Source organism: Peromyscus californicus, unplaced genomic scaffold (assembly GCF_007827085.1).
Source record: "Peromyscus californicus insignis strain IS unplaced genomic scaffold, ASM782708v3 Scaffold_10__1_contigs__length_136768540, whole genome shotgun sequence".
NCBI lineage: Eukaryota > Metazoa > Chordata > Mammalia > Rodentia > Cricetidae > Peromyscus > Peromyscus californicus.
In genome coordinates, this window is record NW_026294391.1 from 17697075 (window position 1) to 17723338 (window position 26264).

The following is a 26264-nucleotide window of genomic DNA, read 5'->3' on the forward strand; positions in this document are numbered from 1 at the left end:
CAAAAGAAATCCAAGTGACCTTTGAGGATCAGATCCTCAACTAGCCTTGACATTTGAAACAAGTGGTTTAAGACCTGATCTTAAACACCCAGCAAGAACTAAAACCAAACAGTAAAATGATTGACATGATTTTTAAAACAATTCAAGGACTCATACTCCCCAGACATTAGACTTGAATGCATATGAGATGTTATTTAAGACAACTATTTCTCACTGGTGATTTTCTGCTTAATAAGAAAACCGTTGCCCAGATATAAGATTTCAGACCTGGGCTCACTGCAGCTCCTGCCTGATGAAAGAGATAGGCCCACTCTTGTTTGAACCCAAAATTAAAAGATGACTGCATTTCATTCTCTCCCTATGTAGAAGCCATCTGGAAGGGACCGCATATGATTCTAGCCACTCCAACAGTTATCAGAATGCTGAAAGCAGGTCCAGGGTTCATCAATGCTGAGTCCAGCCTTGGAAGCCAAAAGAAAAGTGAGGAGCTCAGTAGGTGGATGTTCTTAAGAGCCCACGAAGAGACTACTGGACTTCGATTTGGATACCCTCTTCTGGCTCCTCCTGTCTCCCTGCCTAGGCTAACTCTGGCCTTTACTTCTCCCTCCCATCTCTTTCCAGACACCAGGCAAGGACTTCCTTTCCTACATCTGACAGTTGGAGTCTTTTAATTAGGCCCCCTGGAGGGGTACCCAAAACTGCCATACCAAATGCCCCAAATTCAACTGGAAGAAGCCAGTCAGTCACTGCCCAAATTCTATAACGGCAGTTCGGGTTACCTCTTCAGAGGTAGAGGGATGGTAAATATAGGAGGTGGAAAATTGACCAGGCTATTTAGGGTAAAAAGACCCCGAAGAAAACCAACCAATTTCCTTCTTGAGTAAAAACCAAAAAATGTCCTTGGTACTGTGGCAGCCCCATCTTGCCAGAAGCCAAAGATGCCAAAAGTGTTTTGAGGATTCTGATTACTAATCTGGTCCCTAAACTCCTATAGGGTTACTTTTTCAGAAGGGAAAGACAGTAAAAGAGCAGTAAAGGCCTGTTAAGACAAAACTCCTTCTGGTCAAGAGAATAGAATTTCCGGCCAGGGTAAAAACCTCACATTCCAGTTGAGCAAGATCAATGGCTTGGTTAAGGTACCACTTTAAACCACGATTAAGTCATCATTTATCATAACAATAATTTACTGTTACTAGAGACTTCAAACAGCCAGCATGAGCTAGCAAAGGTTGAAAAAATGTATAATGAAGAGGGGGGATAGTGAGAAACATTTTTTAAAAATCAAAGGTACTTAGCCTGTAAGGACTCCTGTTTCCCGAACCTTCCCCTTTCTCTTTGTGCCAGTTAGCTGATCGCATCCATTTGGGAAGTCACCCACTAAAGGGATGAGATGTAGGTACCACCTGCTTCGGGGAGGAAACACGGGAGCCCTGTTGGCCCCTGCTGGTGGGTTCAGGTACACCCTTTTTGAAAAGAGAATTGCCTTGCCAAAGTCCTTTCACTTTGTGTGTGCCCCTTTGTGCAACACAAAGAGAATATTCATTGTTTGTGACAGTACAAATTCAGATGTGTGCAGAATGGTGTACATGGAAGCTGGTCGGTCAAAGGGGTAGATTACCACCTACTAATCCCCCCACCCCCTGGCTTTCAAATTCAACCCTTTTGTCTACTCCGTGAAAATGGAGCTGATTCTTTGAAATATTTTTCCCTTCGCCAGGTGGTACTGGAGCATTACCAGTAGAGGGCAGTGGAGAGAAACTTGAAGCAGGATTTGGCTTTTTCCGTGTGCCATTTTAGCAGATGCCTGGAGCACTTGCAACGTCTCCAGTGCTTGGCTAAATGGGGGACTTTCACATTGCCAGTTTAGAAACTAGTGCGCCGACCCTCCCGAGTTCAGTCGAGGAAGGGAGGGAGGGAAGGAAGGAGGGCGGGAAGGGAGCAGGGAGGAAAAGCGGAAGGTATTTTCACCAAAGAAAGGGCTAAGGGGATTTCACATTGCCAGTCTGGAAGCTAGCACCGACCCTCCTGAGTTCAACTGAGGATGGGAGGGAGGGAAGGAGGAAGGAAGGGAGGGAAGGAGGAAGGGAGGGAGGGAAGGAGGAAGGGAGGGAGGGAAGGAGGAAGGAAGGGAGGGAAGGAGGAAGGAAGGGAGGGAAGGAGGAAGGGAGGGAGGGAAGGAGGAAGGAAGGGAGGGAAGGAGGAAGGGAGGGAGGGAAGGAGTGGGGCGGCATTTTGACCAAAAAAAGGAGGCTACGAGGTCTGGAGAGATGGCTCAAAAGTTAAGAGCATTTGCTACGCTTGCAGAGAACCTGAGTTCTATTCCAAGAACCAACGTGGTGTCTGATAACCATGCAATAACCCCAGTTCTAGGGGATCCAACACGCTTCCGAACTCCATAAGCACCAGGCAGGCACCTGGTGCACGTACCTACATGCAGATAAAACATTCATACACATAAAATAAATCAACAAATCTAAAAATAATTTTTATAAAAGAGCTGGAGATGTTATCTCAGGGCTAGAGCACCCACTTAAGCATGTGCAATGAATGCCATGGTTCTGACCCCAGCACTAGAAAGAAGGAGAAAAAGCAAAGATGAGGAAGACAGGGAAGAAAAAGAAAGTGACTAGGGTCCCAGGATCCCTGTGCACCCCTTTCTGATGCAGTTACCAGCAGCACCTAGTAGCCAGCTGCAACTTGCCTCTGGCCCCGAAAGCATGCAAAGCTTCTCCATTTCCCAGCTCTTGCACTGTATGGCTAGCAGCACCAGTTGCCAGCAACTTTCCCTGGCACAGCAGTGTTGAGCCAGAAAGCCTCCAGTTAGACTCCTTCTGCTACGGTTGGAATGTCCTCCAAAGATGTGCTGGGGGCTTGGTCCCCACCCAGGATGGTGGCAGTATTGTGAGGTGGTGAGGTATTCCACAGGGGGCCACTGGATAGAGTGGAATATGCCTATTATCTCAGCATTCAGAAGCCCAAGTTACTTAGTAAGATCCTGTGGTTAAGCACACTGGCTGTTCTTCCAGAGGACCCTGGTTCAGTTCTCAACACGCACACGGGAGCTTACAATTGTCTGTAATTCCAGTCCCAAGAGATCCAACCCCCCTTTTCTGGCCTCTGTGGGCACCAGACACGCACATGGTGCACAGACATACATGCAGGCAAAACACCCATACACAGAAGAAGAAAAAAAAAAAGATGTGGGCCTTTTTATCCCAGCACTTTGGAGGCAAAGGCCTCCAGGACTTTATGAATTCAAGGCCATCCTGGTCTACATAATGAGTTCCAGGCCTACTAGAACTACATTGTGAGAACCTGTCTCAAAAACAAAACAGAACAAACAAGAGGTGGAGTTGTAGGAAATCCTAAGGTTGATTGATGGGATATCATTGGAAGGGTTTGGGGACCCCTGCTCTCCTTCTTCCTGCTACGGCATATTCTCCTGCCACGGAATCACTTGAGGTGACACAGTTAAAGGGGAGTCCTCACCAGAGTCTGTCCTATGCTGGTCAGACTTCTACCTTCAAAAATGTGAGTGAGATAAGCCTTTAGGAAAGGTTTATTTATTCTGTGTGTGTGTGTGTGTGTGTGTGTGTGTGTGTGTGTGTGTGTGTGTGCCCTTGCCTGTATGTATGTGCACCACATGTGTGCAGGTGCCTTTGGAGCCAGAAGAAGGTGTCAGTTCCTCTGGACCTGGAGTCACAAGCACTTCTGAGCTGCCTGGTGTGGTTGCTGGAAACAGAACCTAGGCCCTCTGCATGAGCAGAAGGCATTCAGGACTGCTGAGCCCTCTCTCCAGCCCCTACGTTTCTTTTTAAATATAACATTAGCCTGCCTCAGGTAATTCATTAGAGTAATAAAACAATTAATGAACCTTCCATGAATTGCTTTCTTTAACATCCTAGAGAGTAGCTTTCTGGCAAGTTCCAAAAAGTAGATTTCCACCATTTGATGAACCCTAGCCATGTTGTTCCCAAAAAAGACTGAGTCTCAGCCATGAGTAGAGGGTGGCAAAGGCCTGTGTGAAAGAGTTTCCCTCGAGTGTTGTTATTTCAACTGCGTTTGTACTTTTTGGTGCTTTCTTAAATATACGGCGTATATTTTAAGACAGAATCTCACTATGTAGCCATGCTGGCCTGGAATTCAGTGTGTAACCCAGGCTGGCCTTGAACTCAGAGCTCCGCCCGTCTCTGTCTCATGAGTGCTGGGATGAAAGGTGGGCACCACTCCCGGCTATGACGTATATCAATAACAGTGTAATGTCCTTTTCCGTCCTAGTCCGTCATCTGGGTCAGTTGTCTGGGTTTTCCCCTATTGGCGCTTATATTTTTCTGCTTCTTTGCATGCCTGACAATTTTCCTTTGCATTATAGCTTCTCTTTTATTATTAATAATAATTACCATTATTTGTTGTGCTGGAAACTGAACCTATGGTCTTTTTAAATTTTTTATTACAAATAGTTATTTACCTGTGTGAGTATGCATGCAAGAGTCAGTTCTCTCTTCCCACCGTGTATGTCCCAGAGCTCAAACTCAAGTCAACAGGCTTGGGACCAGGGACCTTACCTGCTGAGCCACCTCACCAGCCTGAATGTAGGCTCTTGAACATGCTAGGCGTATCCTCCGCTGCTAAGCCTCATCCCTAGCCACATGCCTATAACTTTTATTGCATGTCAGACACGAAATTTACCTTTTTGGTGCTGAATTTTTCATATTTAAAAATTTGCTTTTTTTTTTTTTTCTGGGACACTGATCCATACGTTGGGAGCTTGTTTTCATTCAGGCCGATGAAGATTATTCTTCTTGATCTTAACCCCTAGACCTTGTGACCTTTCCTCACATGTGAGTGCTCATCAAAATTCACCTGGAGACTTGAAAGCCACCCACTGGGGGTCTCCGGGGCTTTCTTGGTCTGTTCAAGAGTTGCCTCAGTGTTACTCTGCACAGCCATGTGAGTCCTACCCGCCATTATCTTCAAGTCCGAAACTGTGTCGTCTTTTTTTTTTTTTTTTTTTTTTTTTTTTTTATTTTTCGAGACAGGGTTTCTCTGTGTAGCTTTGCGCCTCTCTGGAACTCACTTGGTAGCCCAGGCTGGCCTCGAACTCACAGAGATCCGCCTGGCTCTGCCTCCCGAGTGCTGGGATTAAAGGCGTGCGCCACCACTGCCCGGCCCGAAACTGTGTCTTCTAAACTCAGAGGGACCACCAACTCCTTTTGAGTATTAGTTAGAAATCTCCTAAGGAACAGAACTAGGAGAGAGAGAGAGAGAGAGAGAGAGAGAGAGAGAGAGAGAGAGAGAGAGAGAGAGAGAGAGAGAAAGTATTATCTATTATCTATATAATCCTAAAATGGAATTTATTAAATTGGCTGGCATGATCTAATGGATAGTCCCATACTGTCGATCTCAGAGTGGAAAAAACTCAGTAGCTTCTCAGTCCAGGAAACTGGAAGCCTTACAACAAGTGGGACCAGTGATGCAGCTTGAGTCTCAAAGCTGAGGGCTTGCAAGCCCCCTGGAGGGTTTGCTGCTGCTAAGTCTTCATTTCAAGGCTGAGCCATCCGAGCTTGATATCTACGGGAGGTGGTGGCAGCAACAATAAAATGCTCTCACTCAAGCAAGGTCAAGGGCATGCATGTGCATGCTTCCCCTTGCACTTTTTCAAAAAGCTTTTTAATTAATTATGTTTGTTCTTTGACAGTATCTGAAATGTATGCAATGCATTCTGATTATTCTCACCCTCCACTCTCTCATCTGCCTCCTATCTTGTCAACCCTCCTCCCCAGTGCAATTCCCTTTCCTACATTCATTTCTCTCTTTAAAAACAATTGTGACCCGTTTAGTATAACCAGGGCCATCTGTGGGACCATGAGTGTGGAACTATATCCATTGGAGTCTGGTAGGATCACCAGTGGGTACATAACAATGGCAACCCCCTGCAAGAATCTGTCAGCTATGAGACAGGGTCTCACTTATATAGACCAGCTGACCTCAGGTCTCGCTATATAGACCAGCTGACCTCAAACTTAAAGCAATCCTCCTGCTTCCACCTTCCGAGTGCTAGGATTATAGGGCTATGCCACTATGCCTACCTCCTTTCCACTTTGGTTTGGATGGTACCACCCACATTCAGGGCAGGTCTTCCTAGCTGCATTTCACTGACCCACATGCCAATTATTCAGGAGACACCCAGAAGGATACTTTACCAATTTTCAAGGTGCCTCTCACTGCAGTGAGGTTGACAGCCAGGATTAATCATCACACCCTCCCTGCAGCATGTTTGGGAACTCTCCAGACCATCATGATTAGTTGTTTTTTGTTTTTTTTTTTTTTTCTTTCTCTCAGGGAGCATGATCGCACACTTCCTGTGGTCTCACATCTGGAAACTTGTTTCACAGATATTACCTAGTTTTTTATTTGGTTAAGGCAAGAGAATAATCTTGTCTTTGTTACTTCATCATGTGTAGAAACAAAATGTCCTCTTCTGATCTGCATTCTGAGATCTTGGCTTCTGAAATACGGCATTCACTTCTCTGAAGGTAGGGGTTTACTTTTCTGTTCCAGTGGGAACATGGGTGGCTCTTTTTTTTTTTTTTTTTTTGACAATACTGTAGCTCCCTCAAACTATGACCATTTTTCTGTCCCACCAGTGATTCTAAAGACGTAAGTCCTTCTGGCACTTCATGAATGACACCTCCCCCCCCCCCCCCCGCCCCCCCAAGACCATGCTCCCTCTGTCCTAGGGAAATCCCAGAGCTCTCACTCTTTGTTACTCCCCACTCCAGGCTCTTCCTCACTCTCCTTCAGTTTTTGAGGACTTTATTCTCGAGTCACCGCCACACTGTATTATACCTCGCGTGTCCACGCTTTTATTATTTTTTTGTGCACATGCTCATGTGTGTATATGTTTTTGTGGATATGTACACATGTGTGTGATGCATGTGCATATATGCACACGTGGAAAAAAACAAGGATTGATATCAAGTGTTTTCCTTCATTGCTCCGCATCCCATCCCCACAGACAGTGTTTCTCTGTGTAGCCCTGGCTGTCCTGGAACTCTCTGTGTAGATCAGGCAGGATGGCCTTGAGCTCACAGAGATCCTCCTGCCTCTGCCTCCCGAGTGCTGGGAAGGCACGAGCCACCGCTGCCCGGCTCCATCTTAGTTGTTGAGATAAGATCTCTCACTGGAACTGGAACTCACTGGGAACTCACTGATTGACTAGGCTGACTGCCCAATCAACCCTACAGATCCTCCTATCCATATCTCTCAACCCCCAGCACTGGGCTCATGGAGGCCTTGCTCAGTTTTTATATGAATGCTAGGGATCCAAACCCAGGCCTTATGCTTCTGCAGCAGGCACTTTACCTAGGGGCCATCTCTCCAATCCCATTGTCCAGGATGTTTGATGATTTCACTGATTATGGACTCAAAATCCACTTTCTAATCGTCTGGCCTCTCTACTGATATTGTATTACTCTGCATCTGCCACCAACTGCCACTGTTATATTGTAGGCCTTGTGGTTAACACTATGGTCAGCCCCTCAATTTTATTCATTGAAGGTTACACCTCCACTCCTCCTAGCTCAGCTCACTTTTTTTTTTATTAATGATAGTTCTCCAGACAGAGGAAATAGGCATGTAAATACAGACAGATGCCTCTTAACTTACAATGAGATTACATCCTAGTAAAACCCATAATCAGTTGAAAATATCATAGGTCAAGAGGCATTTAATGTACCTCACTTAATAAATGTCACAGCTTAGTATTACAGTGTGCTTAGAACATTAGCTATTTCCTCTCATAATCACATGGCTGACTGGGAGCTACAGCTAGCTCACTGATAATACCTAGCATGAGAAAGATCATACTGCATATTGCTAATGCAGAAAAAGGCCAAAATTAAAAATTCAAAGTCAAAAATTCTAATGAGTGCATATTACTTTCACACCACAGTAAAGTGGAAAAATAATAAATTAGACCATCATAAACATCACAAATTTGAGACACATACACAGAGGAGAGAGAGAACGGGAGAAAGAGTATAAGGAATTGTCTACCATAATTAATGAGAGGAAAGCTCCAAGATCTACAGATTGAGTCAGCAAGCTGGAAACTTAAGTTTGATGGCCTGGGACCCAAGAGAATCACTGATGTCAGTCTCAGACACAGAATGATAGGCTCCAGTTCTAGGAAGAGCTAACGTTTCATTGTGAGTCCAAAGGCAAGGGAAAAAAAAATCAATATTCCAATTCAAGAGCAGTCATATAAGTATTCTGGGCTTGGAAGAGTCAGTCTTTTTCTTCTAGTAGGGACTTCAACCGCTGATCAAATGAGACCCACCTATTAGGGATAGCAATCTGCTTCACTTAGACTACTGATTTAACTGTTAGTCTCATCCCAACACTCTATCACTATAATGCTAAAAACAATGTTTGACCAAATATTTGGACATCTTATGGCCCAATCAAGTTAATACACAAAACTCACCATCACATGTCTGTCCATTAGCAACTTGATACCCATACATATCACCTTAAACCATATGTAATCTTCAAATGAAGATAATAAGAATTGGGTGTGGCTCCATCCCACACCCTGAAAAAGTAGTAGCCTAGACATAAAGCCATCAAGAGAACTCTTAAAAATTGTGATAAGGATGCTGAAGTGTAGCTCTCCACAGTTGGTGGTTTCTGGTGGCAGTTCAGGTGGTTTTCTTGAAGGACTGGCCACTGAGAGTTTGACCATGCTCCAGTGAGTATATGGCCAACATAAATTGGACTTTTTTTCCTTTCTTCTTTTTTTCTGGCGGGGTGGGGGGGATGTTTCAAAGGGAGGGCAGACCTGGGAGGACCGGGAAGCGAATGTGCTTGGGGTTCATGATGTGACACTCCCAAATAATCAACAAACATATTATAGAATAAAGAATTGGGGGTGGTCGCACACACCTGTAATACTAGCACTTGGGAGACCAAAGAAGGATGGATAGTTTGAGATCAGCCTGTGCTACATAATAAGGCCATAACTCCCACCCTCCAAAATAAAGAGAGAAAAAAAAAGACAAGGACAACCACCTGTGATGGCTAATATTGGTTATCAACTTGACATGCCTGGGCAAAGGGAACCTCTATCAAATTGGCCTGTGGGCATGTCTGTGGGTATTCTCTTGATTGTTAATTGATGTAGGAGGCCCTAGGTCACTGTGGGCAGTGCCATCCCTATACAGATAGACCTGGGCTATATAAGAAAGGTAGCTGTGAGCAAAGGAGCAAGCCAGTAAGCAGGGCTCTTCCATGGCCTCTGCTTCAATTCTTTCCTCCAGGTTCCTGCCTGAACTCTTGCCCTGGCTTCCTTTTCCTCCCCAAGCTGCTTTTGGTCAGTGTTTTATCACATTATAACTATTCTATTATAAATGCTTGCCCTCTCCCTAGAAGAAAATGAAAAGTTCTCAAATGTTTCCCCTTCTTTTTAACAAAAAATAGTTTTATTACATTTTATGTGCATGAATGTTTTGCATACATGTCTGTGCACCATGAGCCTGATGAGGTCAGAGGAGGGGGTCAGATCCTGTGGAACTGGAGTGACAGACAGTGGTGAGCTGCCATGTGAGTACTGGGAATTGATCCTGGATCCCCCGGAAGAGCAGCCAGTTCTCTTAACCACTGAGCCATTGTTCAGTCCCTGGTCTCTTAATATCCTATAACAAATACTGATACAAAATGAATACAGCCAATGGCAATGATAAGGAATGAGAGGAACGAAAACAAAGATACCTGATTCATAGATATACTCTTATCACAATAAGGAGGAAATATGATTTAAAGCCTTGTTTCTGTAACTAAACTCCTGGTTATATGCAGTATTGTAGAATATTAGTTTGAGATGTGTTACATTTGTTTATGCTGTGGAATATTTGTTTAATGATGCAAAGATGTGTTGTATGCTTTTACATTGCATTTGTTTAACTCTGTGAAGCTATGTTACTTTGCCTGTCTAAAACACCTGATTGGTCTAATAAAGAGTTGAAGGGCCAATAGGTAGGCAAGAGAGAGAGATAGGTGGGACTGGTGGGTAGAGAGAACAAATAGGAGAAATCTAAGGAAGAGAGAGAGAGAGAGGAGCTAGAAAATAAGAAGGAGAGAAGATGCCAGGGGCCAGCCACATAGCCACATAGCCACATAGCCACACAGCCACACAGCCACACAGTCAGCCACACAGTAAGAAGGAAAGAAAGATCTATAGAATAAAAAAAAGGTTAAAAATCCCAGAGGCAAAATGTAGTTAAAGAGAAACAGGATAGTTAGAAAAGCTGACTAGAAACAAGTCAAGCTAAGGCTGGGCATTTATAAGTAAAAACAAGTTTCAGTATATTTATTTGGGAGCTGGGTGGTGGGCCTCCAAAGAGTAAAAAACAACCAACTACAATGTAGTATTCATAATTACCTTCTTTCTTCTATTCATTCTTTCAACTGCTCTCAGTTCTTTACCTAGAACAATTCAAGCCTTCTTTTCTTAAGCACGTGGGCCATTGGTAGTCCTGTCTGGATTAAGCTCTCGTGGTTTTCCATTGATCTTAGTCACAAGTTGTGAAAACACTTAGAAATGCTCTAAGCCTTAGAGTCTAGGGGACCCCCTGTGTTGAAGAATATGATTCCTTACCTCCCTTTAGTGGTCAGGACCAACCATTCTAGGCCACACCCAGTCTTTGCCTATTGACTCAGGTACAAGGAACCCAAAGTAGCTGGGTTCCATTCTTCATTATTAGGGCAATGGAACTGCTGTTCTCTCTCTAGAATTCATTCCTCTAGAAGAAAGACCTCCAGGTAGCAGGAATAGGAAGCACTTTATGACTCAGGCAAGCTGACACGTGGAATTAGTCATTTATGCCCTGCAATTTATATTAGAATTGACTGGTTTCCTCTGCTCATTTAGCTTTTGATACTTTTGTATGTATATATGATGCATTCTGATGATGCTCTCTCAGTCCTCTCTTATCTCCCTCCCATTCCTATTATTCCCCTCTCCACCTCTACCAGTCCCTTTTCCAGATTCATGACTTTGGGTTTTGTTTAATGACTCCTTTAGTTTAACCAAGGCCGTCTGTGTGGCCATTGGATTGAAATTATCTATTGGAGCCTGATGTGGTCACCAACGGGTACACAACTGAATGTACTGACTACCCCTCTCCTTAAATCTATCAGCAAACAGATCGGCAATGGGAGGGAAGGTTCCCCTGAGCCTCTCCTCCAGCCATGCCTGCAGTCATCTGCAACTGCTCTGAGACTGTGATTGCAATAGCTGTGTCTTGCCCAGAAGATGCGGTTTTGTATCGCTTCTCCATATCTTCTGGTTCTTATATTCTTTCTGCCTCCTCTTCCGCAATGTTCCATTAGTTTTAGAGGGGATGGTGTAAATGTTTTGATTAGGGCTGAGCATTCAACTATCACTTACTCTCAGTACGTTATGTAGCCACACATCTTTTCATTCACCACCATTCACTGGGGAAAGGCTTCTGTGATGAAAGCTGAGAGTAACATTTGTCTATGGGTAGAAACATAAAGATTTAGAAGGGAGATTGATACTATGTCAATTTAGCTAAACAATAGTTTTAAGTTCCCTCTTATGGCCTGATCTCTCTTCCCTATTTTTTTAAGATTTGTTTTATTTTTAATTATGTATGTGTGTGCATCCATGGATGTCTCTTTCACTCCCTCCCTCTCTCTCCCCTCCACCTGTGTGTGTGTGTGTGTGTGTGTGTGTGTGTGTGTGTGTGTGTGTGTGTGTGTGTGTTTGTGTGCGCGCGCGCGCGACCTACCTGTGTGTCTGTGTGTTTGTGCATGGGTATGTGCACATGAGTTCAGGTGCTCTTGGAGTCCAGAGACATGGGATCATCCTGGAGCTAAAGTTACACATAGCTGTGAGCAGCCTAACATGAGTGCTGGGAACTTAAGTTCTCTATAAGAGTAGTACACACTCTTTTTAATTTTATTTTATTTTTTACTTTTTCAAGACAGGGTTTCTCTATGTAGCCCTGGCTGTCCTGGAGCTCATTCTGTAGACCAGACTGGCCTTGAACTCACAGAGATCCGCCTGCCTCTGCCTCACCCATGCTGGGATTAAAGACATGGGCCACCAACACCTGGCGAGTAGTACATACACACTCTTAACCATTGAGCCAGGCATGGATTTCTGCCTATGGATCGGGTTTCCAATCCAATTCATAGGGTTTCCAATCCAATTCATAGGGTTTCCAATCCAATTCATAGGGTTTCCAATCCAATTCATAGGGTTTCCAATCCAATTCATAGCAGCAGCAGCAGCAGCAGCAGCACTCTTGTACATGTCGGAGCATCTTGCCTGGCAGGTTGACATTGGTATGTATGGCTCATAGCTGGGCAAGACCATTGACACCTTGTCTCCCCAGCAACCTGCATAGCACCTTATGGCACAATGAAAGCTACCTGGCAGTGAGGAAGCTTCCAGTGTAGTGGCTACAACTATTTTTGAAGATGTTTTAGGACTTTAATGATCTCTACATAAAATGCTGACAACAGAAAAACAATAGATGAAAGACATTTGTTTACTGTTGTACTTTTGAGAGGGGATTTCATGTAGATCAGGTTGGCCTCAAACTTTCTATGTAGCTGAGGCTGACCTTGAACTCCTGATCCTCCTGTCTCCACCTCCCAAGTGCTAGAATTACAGAGTGTGTGCAACCACACCTGACCTCTTCACCAAAAATCTAAACAAAAACTGAACAGAGAGTTCTCAGAAGAAACACAGAAGACCAATAGTTTTTGGAGTGCTCAGTATCCTTAGCCATCAGGAAAATGCAAATTAGAACTACTTTGAGATTCTGTCTCACCCCCATCAGAATGGCTATCATCAAGAAAACAAATGCCACTTCCTAAATATAACACCAGTAGCACAGACACTGAGAGCAACAATTAATAAATGGAACTTCTTGAAACTGAAAAGCTTTTGTAGGGCAAAAGACATAGTCAATAAGACAAAAAGACAGCCTACAGAATGGGAAAAGATCTTCACCAACCCCACATCTGACAGAGGGCTGATCTCCAAAGTATATAAAGAACTCAAGAAACTAGACATCAAAATACTGAACAATCCAATTAAAAAATGGGCTATAGAGCTAAACAGAGAATTCTCAACAGAAGAATCTCAAATGGCTGAAAGACATTTAAGGAATTGCTCAACATCCTTAGTCATCAGAGAAATGCAAATCAAAATGACTTTGAGATACCACCTTACACCTGTCAGAATGGCTATGATCAAAAACACTAATGACAGTCAATGTTGGAGAGGATGCAGAGCAAAGGGAACACTCCTCCACTGTTGGTGGGAATGCAAACTTGTACAGCCACTGTGAAAATGAGTATGGTGGTTTCTCAGAAAATTGGGAATCGATCTATCTCAAGACCCAGTCATACCCAAGGAATGCTCAATCATACCACAAGGACACATGCTCAACTATGTTCATAGCAGCATTATTTGTAATAGCCAGAACAGAAACAACCTAGATGCCCATCAACTGAAGAATGGATTAAGAAAATGTGGTACATACACACAATGGAGTACTACTCAGCAGAGAAAAACAATGACAGCATGAAATTTGCAGGCAAACGGATGGAACTAGAAAATATCATCCTGAGTGAGGTAACCCAGACTCAGAAAGACAAACATGGTATGTACCCACTCATAAGTGGATTCTAGATATAAAGCAAAGGACAATCAGACTGCAACCCACAGACCCAGGGAGGCTACCTAGCAGGGAGGACCCTAGGATGACTGTGGCTTATAATCAGTTTTGGTTTTGCCCAATCACTGGGCAAGCTTTAGTGAAACATTTCACTATTAGGATAAGAATTTGTACTGTATCAAGCTGATGAAAGAATATGCTGGTTGTACTTTCAGGAGGGGAGGCTAAAATCTTTTTAGATTATGGTTTAGCCTATAGAAAAATGTCTACCGTAAATCAAACAGTGAAGGGGAAGATGAATAGGAATCTTACTTACACAGCTTAAGTAAAACATAGCTCTCTGAACAGATGAAGGTAGGTTTCTTCTGTATCCCAGAATCTAATCAATATTTATACATATAATTCAGCTATTATTTGGCTTAAAAGGGCTTATTGGGAAATATTATCATTTTTACTATTTTCTACAGAGAAAATATTTTCCAGTTTCAAATAACCCTGGACTTTTGAATTATAACCTGTTTTTATGTTCAAGCTATCTGTGTATTATTTCTCCTGCAGTTGTACATAAAATGTTTTTACATTAAAAAAGACAAATATTATAGAATTGTATTACATGAAATATACAGAATATACAAATTCATAGAGACAGAAAGATTAGATGATATCTCAAGATAGAGAAGAAAGGGATATAGAGCAATAATTTCCTAAGTACAGAGTTTCTGTTTTGTGTGATGGAAAAGCCCCACAAATGGACAGTAGTATCAGGACATAATATCATGAATGTAATAAATCAATACAATTAATGTAAAAAAAAAGAAAACAAATGCAAGTGAATATGTAGGGATAGAAGAACCCACAAATACACTGTTGACTGGCAAACCGGTCATATAGAAATTCTATATGACCCAGATATACCACTTCTGGGCATGTACCCAAAGGACTTTATATTCTACAGAAATACTTGCACACCCATGTTTACCACTGCCCTATTTGTACTAGCAAGAAAATGGAACAGTACATATACACAATGGACTTTTTTGAGGAAGGGTCTCTTGTAGCCCAGGTTGAGCTGAAACTCACTATGTCAATATGTAGGTAAGGATAAACATGAACTTCTGATCCATCTGCCTCTCTCTCTCAAGTTCTGGGGTTTCATGGTGTCATCACCCCTGGTTTTATGTGGTGGGGCACAAACCCAGAACTTCATGCATGATAGGCAAGAACTTTTATCAGCTGAGCCACATCCCCAGCCTATAACCGAATTTTATTGAGCTACAAAGAAAAATGAAATTTGGAGGAAAACAGATGGGAAAGATTATATTAAGTGAGGTAATTCAGTCTCAGAAAGACAAACAGCACATGTTCTCTCTTATCTGTAGATCCTAGCTTCTGGCTTTTATATGTGCGTTTATGTAGGAGTGGGTGTGTATAGAGCTCAGAAAACTGTAAAGGAGCCCATGAGGGGAGAAAAATGTTCTTTAAGCAGGAGCAGTGGAACACTTGCCATATGAAAATGGAAAGGAGGATAACTGGAAGTGGGAGGGTTCCAGCAAGGGGGAGTGGGTAGAGAGATGGGGAAGGGTAACCGAAGCTAATGCTATATGAGACAGACATAAGGAAATCTCATACTGGATAAGCTAATTAAGAAATAAATTTTTAAATGATTTATTTATTTTATGTGCATTGATGTCTTGTCTGTGTGAGGGTGTGGGATCCTCTGGAACTGGAGTTATAGACAGTTGTGAGCTGCCATGTGGGTGCTGGGAATTGAACCCAGGTCCTCTGGAAGAGCAGCCAGTACTCTTAACCACTGAGCCATTTCTCCAGCCCTAAGAAATAAAAGTTTTTTAAAGAGAGTTCAAGCAGAATTCCCATACCCTGTATGGGTGAATAAAGCTACTCCCCAAAACTATAGGTTATTTAACAAAAACCCCAGTGCCAAAGGTGGGCTACTTCTTATGAGTTGTTATGGAGGCTTCTGAGACCCCCCAGATAACGTAAGTAATTGCCATTGTTGTTGGTTGCCCACCAGAAGTAGACAGTAAGATCCTGTTGCTGGAGACAACACGTGCGTAGTCACATGACATGCCTGGCAGTGTCTTCCCTGCGGGCTAACCCTCCGTGCCAGACGTTATGCAGACTGCTGAGTGAGAATTCTCAACAACACTAACCAACCAGGCGAGATGAGGCCATCGGCGCCATAGTGGCAGGTGGGCGGCAAGCTTTCTCACTGGGTTGCCGTCGGCTCCACAGGAAAGAATTGATGTCTAATACTGTAAACCCAGTCAAAAGCCCATGGCCGGGGCGGGGTTGGGGGGGGAGGTCATAGGCCCTGGTGGGGAAGCTACTGCTGTTACTTTGCTAAATGGACATGATGTCCCTAGCAATCACCTTCTAAATAACTATGCTTATGCCTATAGTAGTGACGCTGTCAGCTTTATCAGAGAAGTTTCTTTTGGTAGTGGTCAGTAGTGATTGCGCAGACTCCTACCTAGTAAAAGTACAGAGAATAAATGGCTGTTGGATACCCAGCTATAAATGGGATATCATTCTCTCTAAGGCTCAGGGAACATTGAAGAAGGAACAGTGTTCTGGCTAATAGTATGTCAAATTGACATAAACTAGAGCCATTTGGGAAAGGGGGCTCTCAATTGAGAAAATGCCTCTAAAACATTGGCCTGTAGGCAAGCCTGTAGAGAAGCATTTATTTAATTATTCTTTATCAATAAAAAGTTGGGAGTCAGATATCAGGATAACCTGAATGATCAGAGAACCACCAGAAAAGCAACTAGTTACCTCCTCTCTCTCTCTCCTTCCTCAATCCAAAAGGGCTGAGAATCTTTCTAAGCCCTACCATACTACTTCTTGTGTCTCTCTATATGTCCTCAGTCCTCCAAAACCTCTATGGCTAGTTTTGGTCAGTTAGTAGCTAACTCAGCCCTCTGATTCAAAGCAAACTTTATTGGCAGTCTTGGGAGTGTCAGAGTGAGATCCTGGAATTCTGTAGACCAGGCTGTCCTTGAACTCACAGAGATATGCCAGCCTCTGCCTTCTGAACGCTGGGATTAAAGGCACGTGCCACCACTGCCTGGCTGCATTTTCTTAATTTTAGTAATTGATATGGAAGGGCCTCGGCCATTGTAGGTGATGCCACCCCTGAACTGGTGGTCCTGGGTTCTATAATAAAGCAAGCTGAGCAAGTCATGGGCAGCAAGCCAGTAAGCAGCACCCCTCCATGGCCTCTGCATCAGCTCCTGCCTCCAGGTTCCTGCCCTGTGTGAGCTCCTGTCCTGACTTCCCTCAGGGATGGACTCTAATATGGAAGCATAGGCTGGAACAAACCCTTTTCTTCCTATGTTGCTTTTGGTTATGGTATTCTATCACAGCAATAGAAATGCTAACTAAGACAGACCAAAAAATGTGAGAGTTGGAGAAACAGGGAAAGAAGTGTGGATTGCTGATTTCCAGGCATGATATGGCTTTTGAACCCACAGCAGTTGTGGATATCTGTACAAGATCTGCATAAGATTGGGCCTATCAACACCCTGTCATGGAAGGAGATGGCATCCTACTTCTTCTCCAAGGCTTTATATGTAGTTAATGGTTGATAGGATCTGAGGGGGGAGGTGAAATGCCTTGGCACTTTCCACTTGCCGACCAAAGAGGATACTGAGAATGGAAGGAATCTTTTGAAACTGCAAAGCTTGCCCCCAGTGACACACTCCCTCTAACAAGACCACATCTCCCAATCCCTCCCAAACATTTCCACCAGCTAGGAACCAAGTATTGAATATATGAGCCTATAAGACCATTCTCATTCAAACCACCATAGTTGGCATCTGTGGTCTTTCAGACTTGTGGAACACCAGTCTGAAACTTTCCGGCTTTTAAAGACTCCACTGGAAAATAAGCTGTTCAAGGTACTGGCATAAAAACAGACATATTAATCAGTAGAATAGAACTGAAGGCCCAGACATAAGTTCATACACCTAAAGACACTTGATCTTTTCTTAAAATTTTTAAAATTCATTTTACATACCAACCACAGACCACCCCCCTCATCTCTCCTCCCCATTCTCCGCCCCCCCCTTCCCCGACCCGGTCCCTCCTTCCCTCCTCCAACAGGGTAAGTTCTCCCAGGGGAGGACAGCTAAGCCTGGTGCATTCAGTTGAGGTAGGACCAAGCCCCTCCTCCCTGCTTTATCAGGGGTGAGCAAGGCAGATACCCGATCTTTGATAAACCAAAAAATAAACAGCATCTTCAAAAAAAAAAAAAACTATCCAGTGAAACTGGATAACTGCATGTAGAATAATGAAAACAGATCAATATCTATCACTCAGTACCAAACTCAACTCCAAATGGATCAAGGATCTAAGCATAAGACTGGATACACTGACCCTGGTAGAAGAGAAAGTGGCTCAGGAAAGGACTCTCTGAACATAACACCGATAGCATAGGTATTAAGATCAACAATTAATAAATAGGACATCCTGAAGCTGAAAAGCTTCTGTGTTGCAAAGGACACCAAAAGAATCAACATCTTGGTACAGATATACTTGCTCATCTATGTTCACTATAGCTAGAAACTGGACATAGTCTAGATGTTTATTAACTGAAGAATAGATACTGAAAATGTAGTATATTTACAACATGTGGTATTATTCAGCTGTTAACAAAAATGAAATTATTAAATTCTCAGATAAACGGATGGAGCTAGAAACAATCATCCCGTGTGAGATTACCCAGACTCGAAAGGACAAATATCATGTTTTCTCTTATATGTGGATGTTAGCTTTTATGCTTTAATATGTGTGTTTCATTTAGAATACCCACTGAACCTGGGCGGTGGCTCACACCTTTAATCTCAGCATTCGGGAGGCTGAGGCAGGCGGATCTCTGCGAGTTCAAGGCCAGCTTGGTCTACAGAGTAGGTTCCAGGACAGGCTCCAAAGCTATACAAAGAAACCCTGTCTTGAAAAACAAAACAAAACAACCCCCCCAAACAAACAAACAAAAAGCTTAGAATACCCACTGAGTTTAGGTAGTGTCCAAGGTTTCCAGTGCTGTAATAAACACCATGAACGAAAGCAACTTGGGTAGGAAAAGGTTTATTTGGCTTACACTTTCATATCACAGTCTATTACTGAGGAACATCAGGACAGGAATTAAGACAGGGCAAGAACCTGGAGACAGGAGCTGATGCAGAGGATGTGGAGGAGTTTTGCTTACTGGCTTGCTTCCTGTGGCTTGTTCAACCTGCTTTCTCATAGAACCCAGGACCAGCAGCCCAGGGATGGCACCACCACAATGATATGGACCTTCCTATATCAGTCACTAATTAAGAAAAGGCCAATCTAGCCGGGCGGTGGTGGTGCACGCCTTTAATCCCAGCACTCGGGAGGCAGAGCCAGGCGGATCTCTGTGAGTTCGAGGCCAGCCTGGGCTACCAAGTGAGTTCCAGGAAAAGGCGCAAAGCTACACAGAGAAACCCTGTCTCGAAAAACCAAAAAAAAAAAAAAAAGAAAAAAAAAAAAAAAAAAAAGAAAAAGAAAAGGCCAATCTGGTGGGGGCGTTTTCTCAATTGAAGTTCCCTCTTCCAAAATGACTCAAGCCTGTATCAAGATGATATAAACCAGACAATACAGTTGACCCTCTATCAATTTGACACACAAACACATCACTATTAAACTACAACCTTTCATTTCCTCAATACCACAATATAAAACATATTCCAAACTTTAAAATTCCTAGTCTTTAAAACTTCAAACACCTTGAAAGTTCAGTCTCTTTTTTTTAGGGAGTGGGGTTCAAGACAGGGTTTCTCTGTGTAGCCTCGGTGTCCTGGAACTTGATATGTAGACCAGGCTAGCCTCAAACTCACAGAGCTGTCTCTGCCTTTCCAGTGCTGGCATTAAAGGTGTGTGCCACCATCACTTAGCTAAAAGTTCAGTCTCTTTAAAATATCCAAAGTCTCCCTAAAATTGCAAAGTCTCTTTAAAAGCTATAAGTCTCTCAACTGTGGGCTCCTGTCAAGTCAGAAGTAAGTTAAATCTTTATTTCAAGAGGGAAGAACCAGGACACAGTTACAATTAAATCAAAGCAAAACCAAAGTTCAATAGTATAAATAACTCAGTGTCCAATGTCTGGGATTCACTCATGATCTTCTGGATTCCCCCAAAGTTCTTGGGTCACTTCTCTGTCTCTGTCCTCTGCCACACACACAGCTTGTCTTCTAGGTCCAGGCCAGCTCCACTCTAGGGCTGCCGCTGTCCTTGGCAGTGGTCCCATGGTACTGGCATCTCAAAAATGCTGGGGTCTCCAGCTGCAACTGGGCTGCGCTTTTACCAATAGCCTTTCCTGGGCTCTCTTAAGGGACTCTGACCCTGATACATGGTGCCAGCCTCAGCTTCTTTTCATGACCTCTTCAATCCTGGGACTTCTACTACAACTAAGGCTGCACCTTCATCAATGGTCTCTCTCCTGGTTTCTCTTCAGGAACTCCAGCCCTGCCACACAGTACCACTCCCCAGCTGCTCTCCATGACCCCTTCATGCCTTCAAGTACCATCAGGGTACTCTTACACATTACCAAGTTTGGCTGTCTCACTCCTAGCCAAGGAACTATTCACAATTGATAACCTGCTAGGAGAGGGAAAAATCCATTTTCTTCAATGGAGTGACACTGGGTATATCAAACACATTCTAGGGCAGTTTCCATGGTCTGTAGTCAGCCAAACAAACTGGACTCCATGTTTTTTAAGGTGGCTGGAGAGATGCCTCTCATTTAAGAGCACTGGCCTGCTCTTACAAAGGACTGTGTTTGATTCCTGGGACCCACATGGTGGCTCACAACCATTTGTAACTCCAATTCCAGGAGATCCAGCTCCCTCTTCTGACATCTTTAGATACCAGAAACACACATGGTGCACATACATACATGTAGGCAAAACATTCATATGCATAGAATAAAATAAAATTTTCTTCTCTTATTTTATTGAAACTATTTCCTGTGCCTTTGATCTGGATTTCATTTCCTTTTCTGAGGCCCTTGTTTCATAGGCTTTGTCTTTTCATAGTGCTCTAAAGAGCCTGCATGCTCTGTTCACTGGTTTTTAAGTTTTTATTATTGGGGTGGGGGTGGGGCTGGAGAGAGAGTTCAGTGCTTAAGAGCACGTACTGATCTTTCAGAAGATCCACGCTCAGTTCCCAACACCTACATCAGGTGGCTCACAGCCACCTCTGACTCCAGCTCCAAGAAATCTGATGTCCTCCTCTGGCTTTCACCGGCACCTGTACACACATGGCATTCACCCACAAAGACTCCGAGAGAGACACATAAAAAGCCAACCTTTACAAAATCATCTTTTTAACTACTTTCTTTGACTGAGTGACCCCATTCCTCTACTTTTGTTTTGTTGTTGTTGTTTTTTTTTTCGAGACAGGGTTTCTCTGTATAGCTTTGCGCCTTTCCTGGATCTCGCTCTGTAGACCAGGCTGGCCTCGAACTCACAAAGATCTGCCTGCCTCTGCCTCCCGAGTGCTGGGATTAAAGGCATGCGCCACCACCGCCCGGCCCATTCCTCTACTTTATCTTGAGGCCTTGATAGTCTACTTTCTACTTGGTCCTTTTTATTGGTGTGACTTTCCACTGACCGTTTTGTTAGACTCACTGAATTATTTTTTTGTGGCAAGTTTTATTTCTGTTTGTGTTTTCTTCGGTATTCCTATCTCTTTATTGAATGCTATTAGACACAGATCCTCTAAAAGTGCAGAGACTGGCCAGGTGTGGGAGTGCACACTTGTAACCCCAACACTCAGGACACTGGGGAAGGAATATGGCAAGTTTCAGGCCAACCAGGACTAATGATCAAGACCCTGGTCTCAAAAAAATGTTCAAAACAACATAGCCACAGGACATGGGCTGCACAAGGCTAGGAGAAAGTCACTGAGATGTGTCAGTCTCTCTTTTTTGTTGTTGTTGTTTTTTGTTTTTCGAGACAGGGTTTCTCTGTGTAGCTTTGCACCTTTCCTGGAACTCACTCTGTAGCCCAGGCTGGCCTTGAACTCACAGAGATCCGCCTGCCTCTGCCTCCCAAGTGCTGGGATTAAAGGCGTGTGCCACCACTGCCCGGCAGATGTGTCAGACTCTAAAGGTATTTGCATCAAGCCTAATCTACAGAGCGGAAAGAGGACCAATTCTTGCTAGTTTTCTGACCTACACATACACACTGTGGCACATACAAATACAATAAATATTTTTAAAATTATGTGTATATTTATGTCTGTGTGGGTGTAAGTCCAGTGTCTGCAGAGACCAGAAGAGCGCAATGGATCTCCTGGAGCTGGAGTTACAGATGATTGTGAGCAACCCAATGTGGACACTAGTAATCAAACTCAGGTCCTCTAGAAGAATAATGTGCCCTCTTAACTGCTGAGTCATGTCTCCAGCCCCTACACACAATAAATAAATAAGCAAACATTTTTTTGGAGATCGAGTCTCACTATGTAGCCCTGGTTGGGCTGGAACTCACTATATAGACCAGAGATTGGCTTCAATATAGAGATCCACCTCCTGCTACCTCCAAGTGCTGGGATTAAAACGATGCACCACCACACCCAGCCCAATAAATATAATCACTGTATCCTCAGATACTGAACCACAGGGTTTCGGCGTACCAACCTCTCAAACCAATAAAGTTTTGAGGTTAAAAATGATTTTAATGCTAGGTATGGCACTCTATGGAAAAAAGACCCAAGTAACTCAGATACCACATGTAAGCATTACAGCTCCAGTGGAAAGGGAGCCCGGCAGTCAGGAGCCAAGGAATACCACAAAGTCATTGTAAGCGCAGCAGTTTACAGCCCTGCTCCAGGGAAAAGTTTCCCCAATTTAACAACTCTGCCCCAGTAGGGGAGGGTTTCCCCAGCGAAGTTGTTACTGTTACATTTCTGCTCAGGTCCCCCACGAGTGTAACAACTGTGCTCCTCTAGGGGAAGGTTCCCCCAGCGAAAATTGTTACAGCCTCGTTCGGCTCTGCTCGGTTCGCCCTGACCAGGCTCCATCTCTGCTCCAGCGAGATCATTCAAGAGATTTATTGGGAGGGAGGAATCCAGGAGAGTGGTTGCCTCTGCCAGGGTAGAAAAAGGCAGCAGCAAACTGATCAGGCACAGGGCTTCTTTTTTTTTTTTTTTTTTGGTTTTTCGAGACAGGGTTTCTCTGTGTAGCTTTGCGCCTTTCCTGGAACTCACTTGGTAGCCCAGGCTGGCCTCGAACTCACAGAGATCCGCCTGCCTCTGCCTCCGGAGTGCTGGGATTAAAGGCGTGCGCCACCACCACCCGGCATACAGGGCTTCTTAAGGGTGGAGTTTTTCCGGGGAGATTTTCAGAGTGGGAATTGGTTGGATTTCAATCCCCTTGATCTGGGACAAGCTCAGATTGGCTAGATTTTTGTGCTCAGGGATTGGCTGGTTTCGTGCTCAGTTGGCCAGGGGCAGATTTGGGTCTGGTTCCAGGGCCAGGGAGGGTTTCTTTCACTGGCTCTGGTTTCAGGGCCAGAGTGGATTTCTTTCACTGGCCCCTTTTCCCTACACCACATACCACGGCATAGAGACTCTCAAACAGATTAAAGATACAGTCACCTCTACAAACGACCTAAAACAGCTCAGAGTCATTGTACCCTTGTGCACAGAAACTACAAACATCTAATATCTCTGCTATGGTATGAATGTGTCCCCCAAAAGATCATGGTGGGAGACTTAATCCCTGATTCATATGTTCATGCATTTTGAGGTCAAGCCTTTAGGAGGTAATTCTGATTGGATGAAGTCATGACAGTGAGCCCCCAGGAGAGCTTTAGTGGCTTTATGAGGAGGAAGAGAGACTCAAGCTAGCCTATTTGTTCTGTCTTGCCATGTCATGATACAGCAGCAGGAAGGCCTTCAAAAGATATTAAATGGCCAGGCAGTGGTAGCTCACACCTTTATTCCCAGCACTTGGGGGGCAGAGGCACGAGGATCTCTGTGAGTTTGAGGCCAGCCTGGTCTATAAAGTGAGTTCCAGGATAGCCAGGCTAAACTGAGAAACCGTGTCTCGAAAAACAAACAACAACAACAACAAAAAGAAGACATTAAACAGATTGTGGTCTCATGCTCTTGGACTTCCTACCTTCTAAAATCATGAGCCAAATAAGCTATTCTTTGTAAATTACCCAGTCCCTGATAGCTTGTCCCAGTAATAGAAAATGGAGTGAGCCAGTCACTATATTATGAAATGCTCTCTTGTTTGCCTTCGAGATTTCACAACTTGGAATAAGGACTCCCAAAACAACTTATACATCTAGTCCTGCAAAGAGACTGAGCAGCAGCAAACTGAACAGGCACAGGGCTTATACAGGGCTTCATAAGGGTGGAGTTTAATTAATTAATTAATTTGGGGGGTGAGGGGCTGAAGAGATAGCTCAGCAGTTCAAAGTACTTTCTGTTCATCTAGAGCAGTGGTTCTTTTTTTTTTTTTTTTTTTTGTAATAGGGGAGAGTGCGAACGCAGTCCCCCACTACCACAAATTATGCAGTCGAGTTTCCCGCATTTGGGGAAATCGCAGGGGTCAGCACATCCGGAGTGCAATGGATAAGCCTCGCCCTGGGAAAACCACCTTCGTGATCATGGTATCTCCCGTGCCAGGTAAGTATTAGAGCAGTGGTTCTTAATCTTTGTAATGCTGCGACCCTTTAATACAGTTCATGTTGTGGTGACCCCAACCATAAATTTATTTTTGTTGCTACTTCATAACTGTAATTTTGCTACTGTTATGAATCATAATGTAAACACCTGTGTTTTTTATGGTCTTAGGTGACCCCTGTGAAAAAGTCATTTGATCCCAAAGGGGTCGCAGCCCACAGGTTGAGAACCATGGGCTCTGTGTTCAGTTCCCAGCACCTGAATCAGGCAGCTTACAATTGCCTGTGACCCCAGCTTCATGGTATCTGACGCTGTGATGGTTGGTCTTAATGTCAACTTGTCACAAATTAGAATCACCTGATTGGGGGGTTCAATTGGGGAATGGTCATAATTGATGTGGGAAGACTCACTCTAAATGTGGGTGGCAACTTCTGGTATCAGTTCAGATTTTTTTTAAAGGGAGCATGACAAGAAGGAAGGTTATTTGCCTTTTTCTTACTTGGCCTTTCCTCTTGCTACCAAATTGATTTACCCTGTTGCTGCTGCTACTGCTTCCTTTGCTGATATCAGAAACAGTATTTCCGGTGCCGGGTGGAAATACTGCCTTTAATCCCAGCACTCGGGAGGCAGAGCCAGGTGGATCTCTGTGAGTTCAAGGCCAGCCTGGTCTACAGAGTGAGTTCCAGGACAGGCACCAAAACTACACTGAGAAACCCCGTCTCAAAAAACAAAAACAAAAACAAAAAAAACAAAAAAAGAAGAGACCAAAGGTCTTACATTTTCCCCTTCAAATTCAGCCTTCAGTTCTCCAAGAGTGACAGGTGCTTTCTGTGACATCATGGTTCCTGTTTTTCCCCTCCAGCCAGGAAGCAGGCTTTCTCCAGACTTTCCCAAGCCTTGTGCATGCCTAGTGGTATTCTTGGACTATAATCCTGCAAAGCCGAGGAAGTTCCTGGAGTGGTTGGAATGAGAATGTTCCCCATGTGTTCAAATATTTGAGCACTTGGTTCCCAGCTGATGACTCTGTTTGGAGAAGTTTAGGAGGTGAGGCCTTGTTGGGGGAAGATCACCACCAGAGGCCGACTTTGCCAGTGAAAAGCCTCAAGCTCTCCAGTTCTCTTTGCTTCATTCTTGCAGTTGAGATTTAAGCCCTTAGCTTCCTGTTCTTATCACTTGCTGCTATGCCCCCCTACCATGATAGATTCTTATCTCTCTGGAACCATAAACCCAATTAAATTCTTCCTTCTATAAGTTGCCTTGGCCATGGTGTTTTGCATTTTTTATATTAATTTATGTGTATGAGTGTTTTGTCTGCGTGTATGTATATACATGACATATGTGTTTCATGCCTACAGAGGTCAGAAGAGGGCATCAGTGATAGTAAAACGGCGCTGGTTACCGGTGGAAAAGTCACAGGCCACAGCCACGACTACCAGAGTTAGAAACAGCTTTATTAGAAAGAAGCCAGGCCTGGAGAGAAAGGAAGATGGTGGGGAGAGAGCGAGCGAGCGCGCAGAAAGGAAACACAGAAAGAGTGTGGGGGTCTGGGTCCAGCAGATGGTTGCGAGCCACCATGTGGTTGCTGGGACTTGAACTCAGGACCTCTGTAAGAGCAGTCAGTGCTCTTAACCTCTGAGCCATCTCTCCAGCCCTGGGTCCAGCTTTTTAAGGCGGGGATTGCATGACCCCTCAGCAGGTACGCAGTCACCCGTGCCCACTGATGACGTAAGATGCCAGACCCGGAAGAGTGAGGGCAGGATCCTAACAATCAGATCCCCTGGAACTGGAGTTATAGTGTGAGCCACTAAATGTGGGCACTGGGAACTAAACTCAAGTCCTCTGCATGTGCTTTTAATTTCTAGGCCCTTGATC

At 44.0% G+C, this 26264-nt stretch overlaps 1 non-coding gene across 1 annotated transcript; it reads right to left on the bottom strand.

Annotated features, from left to right (window-relative positions):
- Positions 1 to 24239: 24239 nt before the first annotated feature.
- LOC128118299 (U1 spliceosomal RNA) lies at positions 24240 to 24403 on the bottom strand. The gene has a single exon (XR_008221141.1). It is a non-coding gene; the product is annotated as a U1 spliceosomal RNA (small nuclear RNA).
- Between the last annotated feature and the right edge of the window lie 1861 nt (positions 24404 to 26264).